We start from the raw sequence: 12,599 nt of genomic DNA on the forward strand, positions 1-12,599 counted from the left end.
AACGACGGCTCAGAGCAGATTTTAAAATACGCACCAACAAACACTTCGAAACTTACATAAATATTGTTCAAATATTCAAACCCAGTTTCTGGAAGATATAAAGTATATTCCAACGCAGGGCCGTCATTTCAACTTTTTCCGGGGGGGGGGGGCAAAGCGCATGTACTCAATGTATGTGAGTACATGCGCCACAATAAACATGTACATACTCAACCGCAAGGACAGGCCCGTCATTTAGGAAGGGGGAGGGGGCAGGGGAATGAAAATACACTAAAACTGGTATATATATATATATATATACCAGTTTTAGTGTATTTTCAAAAGCAGGGGGGGGGGGCAAGGGCATTCCCCTGCCCCCTCCCCCTTCCTAAATGACGGGCCTGTCCTTGCGGTTGAGGCCGAAAATAGGTCTCCCCCTCACCCTGCTCCAAATTAAGCATTTCGGCCCGAAACAGTTTTTCCTTCTTGCGATGCGGCTTAGGTCATAGTGACGGACTCGCATTAAAAAAATCTCTCCACAGAGAGCAACAGGCCTACAACAGTACAATTATTCAATCATTACACTTCACCCACAGTTAGGAAAAATTGGTAGCAGATGGAAGCAAACTCTACACACAACAAGCATTACACAGAAACAAGCTTCACGTCAGGTTCACTGCACATACACACACACATTCCAACATGCACCAATCCGTTAGAGGTTCCGCAGAGGAATATGGACGAGGTGCATGTCTGGTTAGCAGTAGCTTAGGAAACGCAAAAATTCAACAACCCCTACTCTATATACATTTTTTTTTAGCTCGAAACGTCAGATTTTTCTGGTGATTTCGAATATTCATTTCTTATTTTGTTGAGTGTTTTTGAAAAACCACTTCGGATAAATAAATTAAAAAAATATCACAAAAAAGTTGTAGGCATAGACACGGCCATAAGTTTTGACGCGAATAAGTTTTTTGTGTCTTGAATCGATTGGTATATCATCGGATTTGATTTTTTAATAGCTAACACACACACACACGACACCAATATAGTCTATTTTCGTCGTGAACTGTCCGAGATATAGCAATTTGTAACGAATCAGGGCAGCGGGCCTGGTACTCAGACGGGAAGAGGCATTGGGACAGGAGTGATATCACTGAATGAACCTTTGTTATGTGCATCTGACGATACCATTGCTTTTGACTTGGATTAGGTACTTTCTGAGATATGAGCGTTCAAAGAATTTCGTCGCGCAACTTTTTGCGGATGCTCCCAGTATCGTCAGGCAATTTAAAAGACGTATTCACGTTAAGAAAATGTAAATAAATGTATCAAACGAAGTTTTACTTGATTCTTAGAAAAACAACAAGTGACTGAATACCGGAATTGCACCGAAGTTGAAGATGACGCACATTCCTATATATACTTGTACAACGTAAATATGGCAAACTATATTACAGGATATGCGTCACGAAAAGGATTTTCTTTCTGCTCTGGGACACGAACTTCACAGTCATTTCCTCGGAATAGCTCATTAAAAACGGCAGCAACAGCGGCAAAGAGCCGCCTTCCGATATTTTGGTGAAGTGCCTTCATAAATATGGAAATTTAATAATATCTCAACCTTTAGGCACAGTTTCGATGTAGCCAAGTATCAAAAATAGAGAACGATTTGAAGGGATCGTGCACCTCCTTTTTCTTCTCCAAGAAATAAATTTACTGTAAATATTGAATTTTAAACCATCAAACTGGTAGCACCTACTGGTCGCAAGGCTGTTGTATGTAGCGCGTTTCACCTTTGGAGTGAAAAACAATGAATATAAAAATATCTGATATTCTAATCTATAGAGCAAAATTCTAATTTTAAATCCTATATAGTTCATTTGGATTTTTGTGTTCAATTTGTAGTGTTCGGTCAAAATTACAAAAAGAAATACGATTCATTTTCATATGTGTATCATTATATATGACTCTAACTATTTCTCTACAAATTACTCTAATCCACTGTAAAAACCGCTATGTTTACGATATAGGTACTCTGAGTGACGCAGGCGTTTCTCAACCTTTCTGAACCTAAGTTTCTTGCAAATTTCAGGAACAATTTGACGGACCACTAACTTAGAGGATATGGGCTTGATTTTTCTTAACGAACTTTTATGGATATCATTAACATTAATTGAATACAATTGAATAATTTCATTCGATAAGAATTAAATTTTCAAGTCCGATAGGACCAGATGCGTCTCACCTTACATCTTCCACGGATTTCAAGGCGTTCCCAAGGGACGCATCTAGCGTTTATTTAAAAATCAAATTTTTGTATACAGCGAATATGGTGTAAATAACTGAGCAAGTGAGTGACCTCGCGCACTAACAAGCATCTTTTAGCGCCTCTGAGCATCCTTTGCGATACACTAAGTCAATTGTCGTGACATTCGATATAGTCCTTGAAGACCGTTGGTCCATATACTGGACTTGATGAGGTGTCGCTTATTTCCTATCAATGTTTCATCTTATCATTCGATCATTTTTGTCGCACCACGGTCATTTTCTGCACACGAGGGCTAATTAGACCGGGACTTACAATTTATTGCCGATTCCGAACGGCAGGCTTTTTTTATACTCATCGAGAGGTTGGTGCGCTAACACCTCGATGGGGGACTCCCTGCGGTAGCAATTTTTTGCTGTGGTGAAGTCGCCGTTTTTTATTGTACACCTGTATCAGAAAAACTTTCTGACGAGGAATAACTCGCGACACCTCTAGACATCCTTTGACACTTTAGGCGAGTATCTTATCGACCGGGCTAACGCACCCCTTTCATGGTCTTATACTTGACGTTTCGCGATAGCAATAAATTCCACGTTGATCAAAGTGTATACCGTCGTCGTGATTATGCTTGATCAAAAATCGTTGATAATCTGTGACATAAATGTAAGTTCATCTTCAAATCATAATTTGAGTTCAATCGATAATCTGGGATCGTCACCGGATGAGTGAAAATCAACACAATTCAATATAGCCGAGTAAAAAATAACACTTAATTCGCCCTTGTCGTCAATGACCTATTTTATCACCTCTATAGTCGATCTTGCTTGGATTCCCCATTCATTCGCTACTTCTGTAGACGCCGACGTGGTCGGAGATCATATATTCCCTAGTCTGATGAATCATCCCCGGCAGACAACTTGTCTTATCTCCACGGACCATAGGTTGAGAAACGCTGGCTTGGAGTGATATGGAAAATGTTAAATTCCTACCTTGTTTAGGGCGCAATAATTTGATGAAACTACGTTACTTTTTCAATTCAAAGATAACTTAACGAAAATATGGTCCCCTCTAAGAAAACATATCACTCTACAATGAAAATTGACTCTTTACCTAGATCACCGCTGGATTTATATCATAGCATAAAAATCAATGAAAATAAATTGCAAAGTCATGAATAGTCCTTCAATGTGAAAATCACTTTATTTTTCTAAGGCTGTTGAAACATGCAAAATATTATCCAACTCGTTTATGAGGTTATGGTAGTTCTAGAGTTAGTATTAATACACCGCACATGTGATCATTGTAATATGATAATCAATATCGGACTAGTCAAGATCATTCGAAATGTGAAGTTTTTTAATCTTTTAGGCTTATGAGTTACTGTTTCATATAAAAAATGCAGTATTGATTTCTTTACTTTACCCGTGAGCGAAAGAGACTGCAATCTAACCCCAGCATCACTATTTATAGCTATCTTACATGAATCTTGTAAATCTGTTTATCTGCTATTACAGTCTGAACCTAAAATTCGAATGCCTACATATACAGAAACCATTAAAATATCCTTTTGGATGATTGACTACGATTATCAGACTCTTGACTCTTGAGGATCAATCCACCCAAGTTCCAGATAAGTAGTAAGCATATTCATAAAAATTTTCTTACCTTACAAATTACACAGTTCTTATTTAGAAAGCTTGTGACAGCAATTGTTTTCCAGAGAACCATCAATTTGGCTTGGAGTCTAGTATGGCTAGATGGTGTTGCAAACGGAGATATTGAGGGCTTCGGCATTGAGAGGGAGAAAGAGGGAGAGAGAGAGAGACAGAGAGCTTATAGATGATTCACATTCATGAAACCAGACTTTGCTCTGGCATCGTTTTCCACTCCGTTTGCATGTCCCCTTTTTCGAATTATGGTAATTTTTTTTTCAGTACTGATTGGATGATAATAATTAATAATGTGCAAGAGCTGTTGTAAAAGTTCACACTAGAAATCTTCAGAGTCCCAAGAACGTATTCATTTATTTCAAATTGATTCCTATGGGAAAAATTTAATTCGGTTTAGGAACGGCCTTCAGGAACGAATTAAGTTTCTAAACTGAGGGTTGACTGTACATTTAAAAATGTTTTTTTTTCGTTATTTCAGATACGCAAGGTTTTACTGTATATAATTACGCACAACATAAATAATATTTTTATTCCCGGATTAGATAAGAACCACGGTATAAATTTTCGATAAAGAAGAGAGAATCTGCACAAAACTTGTTACATCAAATCTTCGGGGTTTATGTATAACAACTTCCTACAGAGACATACAAGTATAAATCGATTCTTGCACTAAATTAGATACCACTAAAAGAGAGAACGAAAAATAAGAGAGTCCCGTAAATGAACTATCGTGGAAAAGAACGAAATTAATGAAGACATGACATTTTTTTCATTCAATTTGTTTTTTTTGTTGAAGAACAAAATTACTTTCAGGTTAAAGAATGTTGAAGATCTTTTTTCCATCTTCTGGTTTTTGAATTAAAAAAAAACAGGGAATCTTAAGCTTTCCTTGATTGATTTTTTTTTTTTGTATATATATCTTTGATCTCTTAAAGTGCTTTTTTGCTTTTTTTGATGTCGACGAGAGCTAATCGACATCAGGTGATTAAATAGCGGATCGTGAAGAAGCTTCTCAATGTTAAAATGAGAGAGAGAGAGAGAGAGAGAGAGAGAGAAAAAAACTGTTTTTAAATGGTTCGAAATTTCTCAAGTACATTTTTTTTTCATTTATTATAAGGATTTGTCAACACTTTTGATAACTTTATCAGGATGAAGGATATGACAGTTTAATCACGGTTTTAATGGTTTCTTTTGGAAAGTCTTATTATTTTGAAATATTTTTCTAATCCCGATTTTTTTTTTAAAAATAAATTGGGCCTCTTGAAAGTGTAATTGATATTAATATTTTAGTGTTGACAAGTTTTGTTTATTTTATTTATTTTTTAACTTCAATTTCTCATGTCATCACGATAATGTTTTTCACATCAAAAAGTTGTAAAGCGTCGTGTTCATAAGTTTCAAAAAATTATTAAAATTTTAGATTAGTGTCTGGTATAAATATTTTTTCGTAAGAAATTATGAATTTTTAGCTGAAGAATATGCTTGGAGGTTTATTTATAACATAAAATTCCCTTATTAATATTAGATAAAAATATGTATTATATTTTCTTGAGTATTTTTAAGGAAAGATATCTGCTTATATATATGTAAAAAATAATCATTTTTTTTGTCATACAGAGCAAAACAGACGTTTTCTTACGAAATTTTAAGAAAAATATAGAATACTAGCTATAATACCCGGCGCTACCCGGGCTTTCTTCAATGAACTTTTTTTGGATCACGTGATATCTCCCTCCCATTTTCTTGAGGGACATACAAACCGTGTGCAAGTTAACCAATATAGCGACTTCGCGATTCATGAAATAATTAAATCTGGATTTACAGAAACGTAGAAATGAATATATATTTTTCCTTTTTTAAGGGGCGCTAGGTATTTCGATAAACCTCCATCCCCCTGAACTTCAAGTTACCCATCTGCTTATTTCAGCTTTCAAAAAATGCTTAATTAAAGCTGTGGAGCTTTTTCGATCCACTTTTTACGGGCTCATAATTAATTTTAAAATATCCTAACCTACATGAATTCATGAAAATAAATATCAAAAGACAATACGGAGACATTAATTTTCATGCTTGAGGATATAAATAAAAAGTTGAAATCAATGTTATTGCATGGATATCCAAATCAAAAGTAGGTCTGGCTAATCACTTCATATTTAATCTCCTGGGCTTCGTATATCTCTAAGCGAACTCAATATTTCCAAACTCAATATTTTTAGGATTAAATACAACTTTTAAAATTATTGATGGGGTGGAAAATCCCACCAAATTTCCGCATTTCTACAGTAAAATCGGCAATTTTAACACTGATTTCTATGGGAATCATCCTTTGCCTGACCCTCAAACTGATGCTGATGATGATTATGACGTATATTCGAAAAGCCTCATTACTGGGAGGATTGAGAAAGTGGCAAACCATTATAAAGGCATAAACTATTATACATATACTAACAGGATTAAAGAAGTGAAAAACCGTTGTAAAGACATATACACGTCTGAAACACATTGCTAGGGAACCACGGTAACCAAAGTAAACGTTCGGAAAGTGATTGTTGAGGCCCAAAAACCATTGTTGCCCGACAGTTTTTCGCTCATTTGGGACACTTGCCCAGCTCTGACGTAATTTTAAAGTAGCCTATCGTTCAAGTCGGGTCCCATTTGGTATATATGCAAAATTTGGCGACGATCGATCTAAAATTGTAGATTTGTATAGAGAACATACACACACACACACACACACACACACACACAGACAGACAGAAAATCAATTTTATATATATAGAAGATAGATTTTAAATATTCGTTTCGTAACAAACATTCAAATCTTTTTCATGAGCACATTGTTCACTAGCGACGTATCGTTGTCAGAATGAAAGAGAATAATGGAGAAATATTGATATTCCAATGCACACACATTTTTTAAAATATTATCACTCAAATGAAAGAAAAAAAACTCATTGATATCTAATAACAATATGCAAATAATATTAGCCTTTTGCTGTTGTATATAACTGATATCTGTAGAAATATCTCTTCATGAAAATAAATTAGTTTATAGAAATAAGTTGTTGTTTCACAATGAGATGACATGTTGAAGCCGTGGAAATATTTATGTGAATTTGCGATGATAAGTTACAGTTTTTTTTTCAAATTGATTTTTATTCAGAATATTGCTGTTTATTAGAATATTTTCGATAATAAATAAGCAGAAAATTACATATTTCATGGTATTTCTCTCATGACGTTTCTTCTAAAGGTAAACTCGGCATCTTTAAAGTGTAATTGATTAACTGGTATTGATGTTTTTGTGTTAATGACACGATTTTTGTATTTTTTTGAAATTGTATTTTGCATGTTGTCATGATGATGTTTTGCGTATTAGAATGTTGCAAGATATTGTGTTTATATGTTTGAAAAAGTTATTGAAATTTCCAGATTAGTGTCTGGTATAAAGACTTTTAGTAAGAAATTATGAATTTTTAGTTGTATTACTTGTGTTACTGTAGGTTGTTTTATTTATAACGTGATATTCTTTTATTATAATTTTTATTCGGAAAAAACGTGTATTTTCATGTTTATATAATCTACCAGCTTATATAAACATGCACAATATTCAATCTCTTTTTGTCACTTACACACACGCACACAGTCGTTTTTTTATAAAATTCTGCGAAGAGTAGAGAATAATTTTCCTTCTTCGTAACAAAGATTCAAATCTCTTTATCAAGAGCACATCGTTCGCTAGCGATATGTTATTGTCAGAAAGAAAAACGAAATGGAGAAATATTAAAATTGGAACATGTTTTTTTTTTAATATGAGGCTCTATCAATGAAATGAAAGTAAAAAAACTACAATCGAGTACGCTTATAATATACCCCGGGTATAATATACGGTTCCGTAATCCCCGTTTTTTGTTCCATTGACTACAATACATTTTCACTTCCGTTACTGCATACCCCCGCTCCAAACATACACTGTGGTTGTAACATACGGAAAAGACCCTTAAGCTGGAAAATAATTCGGCTATAACATACGACATGGGAAAAAATAACAAAACAAAAACACACACACACGGGTAAAAACATATAGTAAAAAGCAGACTCGTAAGAACAAAATTTGAATTTTCTAGGGGCGATGCTTCTAGCCCTAGGGTAGTGGTTGAACCGCGACACTCCTTTTGACAAGGAAATTATCGGCAACATCCTTACTCATGGTGCCCATATGTCCCGTTTTTTTCTGGACATTCTATTTTTTTTTGTTAATAAATGTGCTGTATGAAAAGAGGTATTTTCCGGAACGCCTTTTTCTCTCTGTTTCAATTTTGCACAATTAGTGATGAATGAGGTCAAATGATTTTTAATATTTAGTTGGTGGTTCTCTGTTTTATTATGAAGTTGGAAGTGTAGGGAGCTCAGGGGCCGTCATTTCAGCTTTTTCCAGGGAGGGCAAAGAACATGTACTCAATGTATGTATATAGGCCTATATATATATTTGTATGTATACATATATATATCATTTTTAGTGTATTTTCAAAAGACAGAGGGAGGGGGGCGTTGCCCCCCTGACTCCCCAAATGATGGGCCTGAGGGAGGTGTATGTTCTTAGATATTGATGAACAGCATGATTCAGAAATAATCACTAATTTCAAATTGATTCTTCACTTGACATCGACCATTAACGATATTGTTCATGATATGTGGTCGCCCTTTTCCCCCATCATCATATACGCCTATGCTATCAATTCAATTTTAAGCTCGCATAACCTTATTTTGTCTCCTACAATCTCAATAGTGTTTTGTGTGCATATATATATACAACTGCTAATTCGACCGATTCCAAGACCTCGCTTATAACATACACGTCGGTTATAACATACACTTCTCGAATCACCAAGGGTGTATGTTATAACCGAACTAGACTGTGCATCGATATCGAATAGCAATCTGGAAATACAGTCGAATACCGTTATAGCGAAAATCTCGTTTTAACGAAGTGATTCCTCCGGTCTCTTGGCGTTCGTTATAAAGGGATTCAACTGTAGTATCAGTCCACTGCTTTTGTAACTGATACTTCTTTGAAATATCTCTTCATAAAAAATACATTATTTAATAGAAGTGAAATGTTTTTTTTCGATGAGACAGTATATGTTAATATGTTGAAGCCGCGGAAATATTTATGGAAATTTTCGATGTTAATTTTTTTTCAAACTTATTTTTATTTCGGAGATTGCAGTTCATTAGAATGTTTTACAATGTTTTCATGAAAAATGCGATATTTCAAATTGTTTCCTCTAATATAATGTTTCTTCTAAAGGTAAACTCTTCAAAGTTTAATTGATATTATTTTAGTTTCGACAACACGTTGATTCAATATTTTCTTGAATTATTTTCAGAGAAAGATACCAGATTTCAAATATAAAATCTTCGTTTGTTACATCGACTATTTCTTATAAATCTCTTCGAAGAATTGAGAATATTTTTCTTTTTCGTAACGTGGATTCAAAACATTGTCATGAGAACATTTGCTCGATGGCTATATTGTCAGAATAAAAAAAGAAAAATACAAAAATATTGAAGTTACAAATATATGTATATTTTCACTATGATTTATATTATATATACTCTGTATTTTTACTCTGATAGTACCACTCAAGTTAACGAAGACTTGAGTTTATATCGAATAACAATGTATGGATAGTGTCAGTTCAATGTAACTGGTATTTCTAGAAATATCTCTTTTAGAATTATTTAATAAGAGTGAAACGTTGTTTTTCAATGAGACACTATACGTTGGAGTCATGGAAATATTCATGTAAATTCTTACTGATAAGTTATAGTAATAATTCTCTGAGTAATAATTATCTTTGAATTTATTACCATTTAGAAGATTGCAGTTTATTAGAATGTTTTTGGTACTAAATACGCAGAAAATTAAATATTTTTCAATGTAGTTCTCTCATAATCTTTTTCTGAAGGCAAACTCGGCATATTCAAAATGTAATTGATTTTTATGTTTCAGTGTCAATTGCTAGATTTGTTTATATCTTGGAATTTTGTTTTTCATGTTATCATGATGATGTTTTACCTGTTAAAATGTAAGATGCGACGTTCATGAGTTTCAAGAAAAATATTAAAAATTCGAGATTAATATCTGGTATAAATATTTTTGGTAAAAAATTGCGAAGTTTTAGCTAAAGAATATGTTTGTATAACTACAAGTTGTTCATTCATGGCGCGAAATTCTTCAAGGAAACATATATTTTTCTGGATTTTATGCCGAGGAGAACTCAGGAAGGAAAGTCATCTGGTCTCCACCGGTACTCGACCCCAGGCCCACTTGTATTCCGGGAAAGCAGTATTACTCAAATGAAAGGAAAAAAAAAACCGCATTTATATCTAATAACTACAGTCGAATCTTATTATAACGAACTCCAAGAGTCCGGACAAATCACTTCGTTATAACGAAAGAATTCCAGGTTTTCACATTGTTCCTATGTAAACGTATTTGGGTGATTAGAAAAGTTATCGTCAAGACGAGATTTTTGCAATAACGGTATTCATTGAAATGGGAATCGACTGTATATGGAAATAGTACCAGTCTTTCCCTATTGTAACTGATATTTTCAGAAATATCTCTTCATGAAAATAAGTTAGTTAATAGAAGTAAGATGTTATTTTACGAGATGACATATGTTGAAGCCGTAGAAATATTTATGTAAATTTTCGATGATGAGTTAGTTTTTTTAAAAATTTATTTTTATTCAGATTATTGCAATTCATAAGCATATTTTTGATAATAAATATGCAGAAAATATATGATATGGAATATTTCATGGTATTTCTTTCATGATGTTTCTTCTAAAGGTAAACTCGGCATCTTCAAAGTGCAATTGATTTACTGATATTGATATTTTAGTGTTAATGACAAGATTTGTTTATTTTCTTGAAATTTAATTTTTCATGTTATCATGATTATGTTTGGCATATAAGAATGTTGCAAGATATTGTGTTTATTAGTTTGAAAACATTATTGAAATTTCTAAGTTGGTAATAGGTGGTATAAATATTTTTAGAAAGAAATCACGAATTTCTTACTAAATTGCGAGATTCTATTATAATCATTTTTATCCGAAAAAAAAATGTGTATTATGTATTTATAAGTGTTTTCTTTAGTTATTTTTGTTAAAAGATGCTAGCTTATATAAACATACAAAATATTCAACCTTTTCTTGTTACATCCACGTTTTCTTATAGATTTCTACGAAAATAGGGAACATTTTTCTCTTCGTAGCAAAGATTCAAATCTTTGTCATGAACACATTGTTCGGTGGCGATATATCATTGTCAGGATGAAAAGAAAAAATGGAGAAATATTGAAATTTCAAGATACATTTATTTTTTCTCTCTTATAGCATCACTCAAATGAAAGAAGAAATAAATTGATATCGAATAACAATATGGAAATATTATCAGTTCGTTCAATCCTATTGTAACTGATATTTCTAGAAATATATCTTCAAGAAAATACATGAGTTATAATAGAAATAAAATGTTGGTTTTCAATAAGTCTCCACATGTGGAAGCCGTAGAAATATTTACCGTATGTAAATTTTCAGTGATAGGTTAAAAGTTTTTTTCCAAGTCATTTTCATTCAGAAGATTGTGGTTGAATATCTATTTGCGACATTACGCAGAAAATGCTGTGAAAATTCAGCCTTTGGTAAATAAAAATTAAATGCAATATTTAGAACAGATAGATCTATTGTTCATAGGAAAACGGTCACTTTTAATGATCATTCTTCTTTTCTTTTTACACATTTTCCGATAACTTTTCTAGAATTATTTTAGACTATGATAAACATATGTCTTTTTAAAAAGATTTAAGTTCACCAACTAAAATACTTTTTACTTAATTTTTAAATATTATCAATCAATTGATTAATTACCATTCAAAACCATTGGATACCAATCATTCGACTATTTTCAACTTTATAACGAGTAATAGACTAGCTTTAATCTTGAATAGGCTCGAAATTATTCACATAGTAAAATCCCTCTTTTGCAGGTAAACAGCGTCGTAAAAAGTGGGTTCTGACGGAAGCTCTAAGAGTAAAAAACTTACCTCTTATCTTATTCCGCCGTACAAGAGAGTTGATCGATGGTGGGGGGGGGGGGGGGTTCACTGAATATATATAAAAAAATTCTGTAATTTAAACTCTCGTGGAATCAGTGTTGCAGAAATCTCCAAAAATTTACATGTCACTTGGTCACTTTTAAAGTGAGATTATAGATGCCCGAATCAATATTTTACATGCTTGAGTAATATTAGCAGTGTATTTATTTACTTTGAAAAATTTCAAAAACGAATTGATTTTATTTGCATCAACAAATATCGGAAATGATTGTAAAAGAAAATTAATGGACTTTTTTTTTACAGAAATAAGAACATTCGAAAGGAATATGGTCACGTTTAAAAAAATCCTGAATTAGTCTAAGTATAATTTTTCGCACTGTTGGCGCAGGAAAAAAAAAGTCACAATTCACCTCGCTAGGATCATAGCAGATTTACGGTACGGGACCGGATAGCAAACGCTTTTCTATTATAGCCTAGGTGGACCTTGATGGCCAAACAGATGTTTATTTTTTAAGGAAGGAAAAAATGTCATATATATAGCCCTCTGGTG

Source organism: Pholcus phalangioides, unplaced genomic scaffold (assembly GCF_987345545.1).
Source record: "Pholcus phalangioides strain wild (caught in Gottingen) unplaced genomic scaffold, Ppha-v1.0 ptg000009l_1, whole genome shotgun sequence".
NCBI lineage: Eukaryota > Metazoa > Arthropoda > Arachnida > Araneae > Pholcidae > Pholcus > Pholcus phalangioides.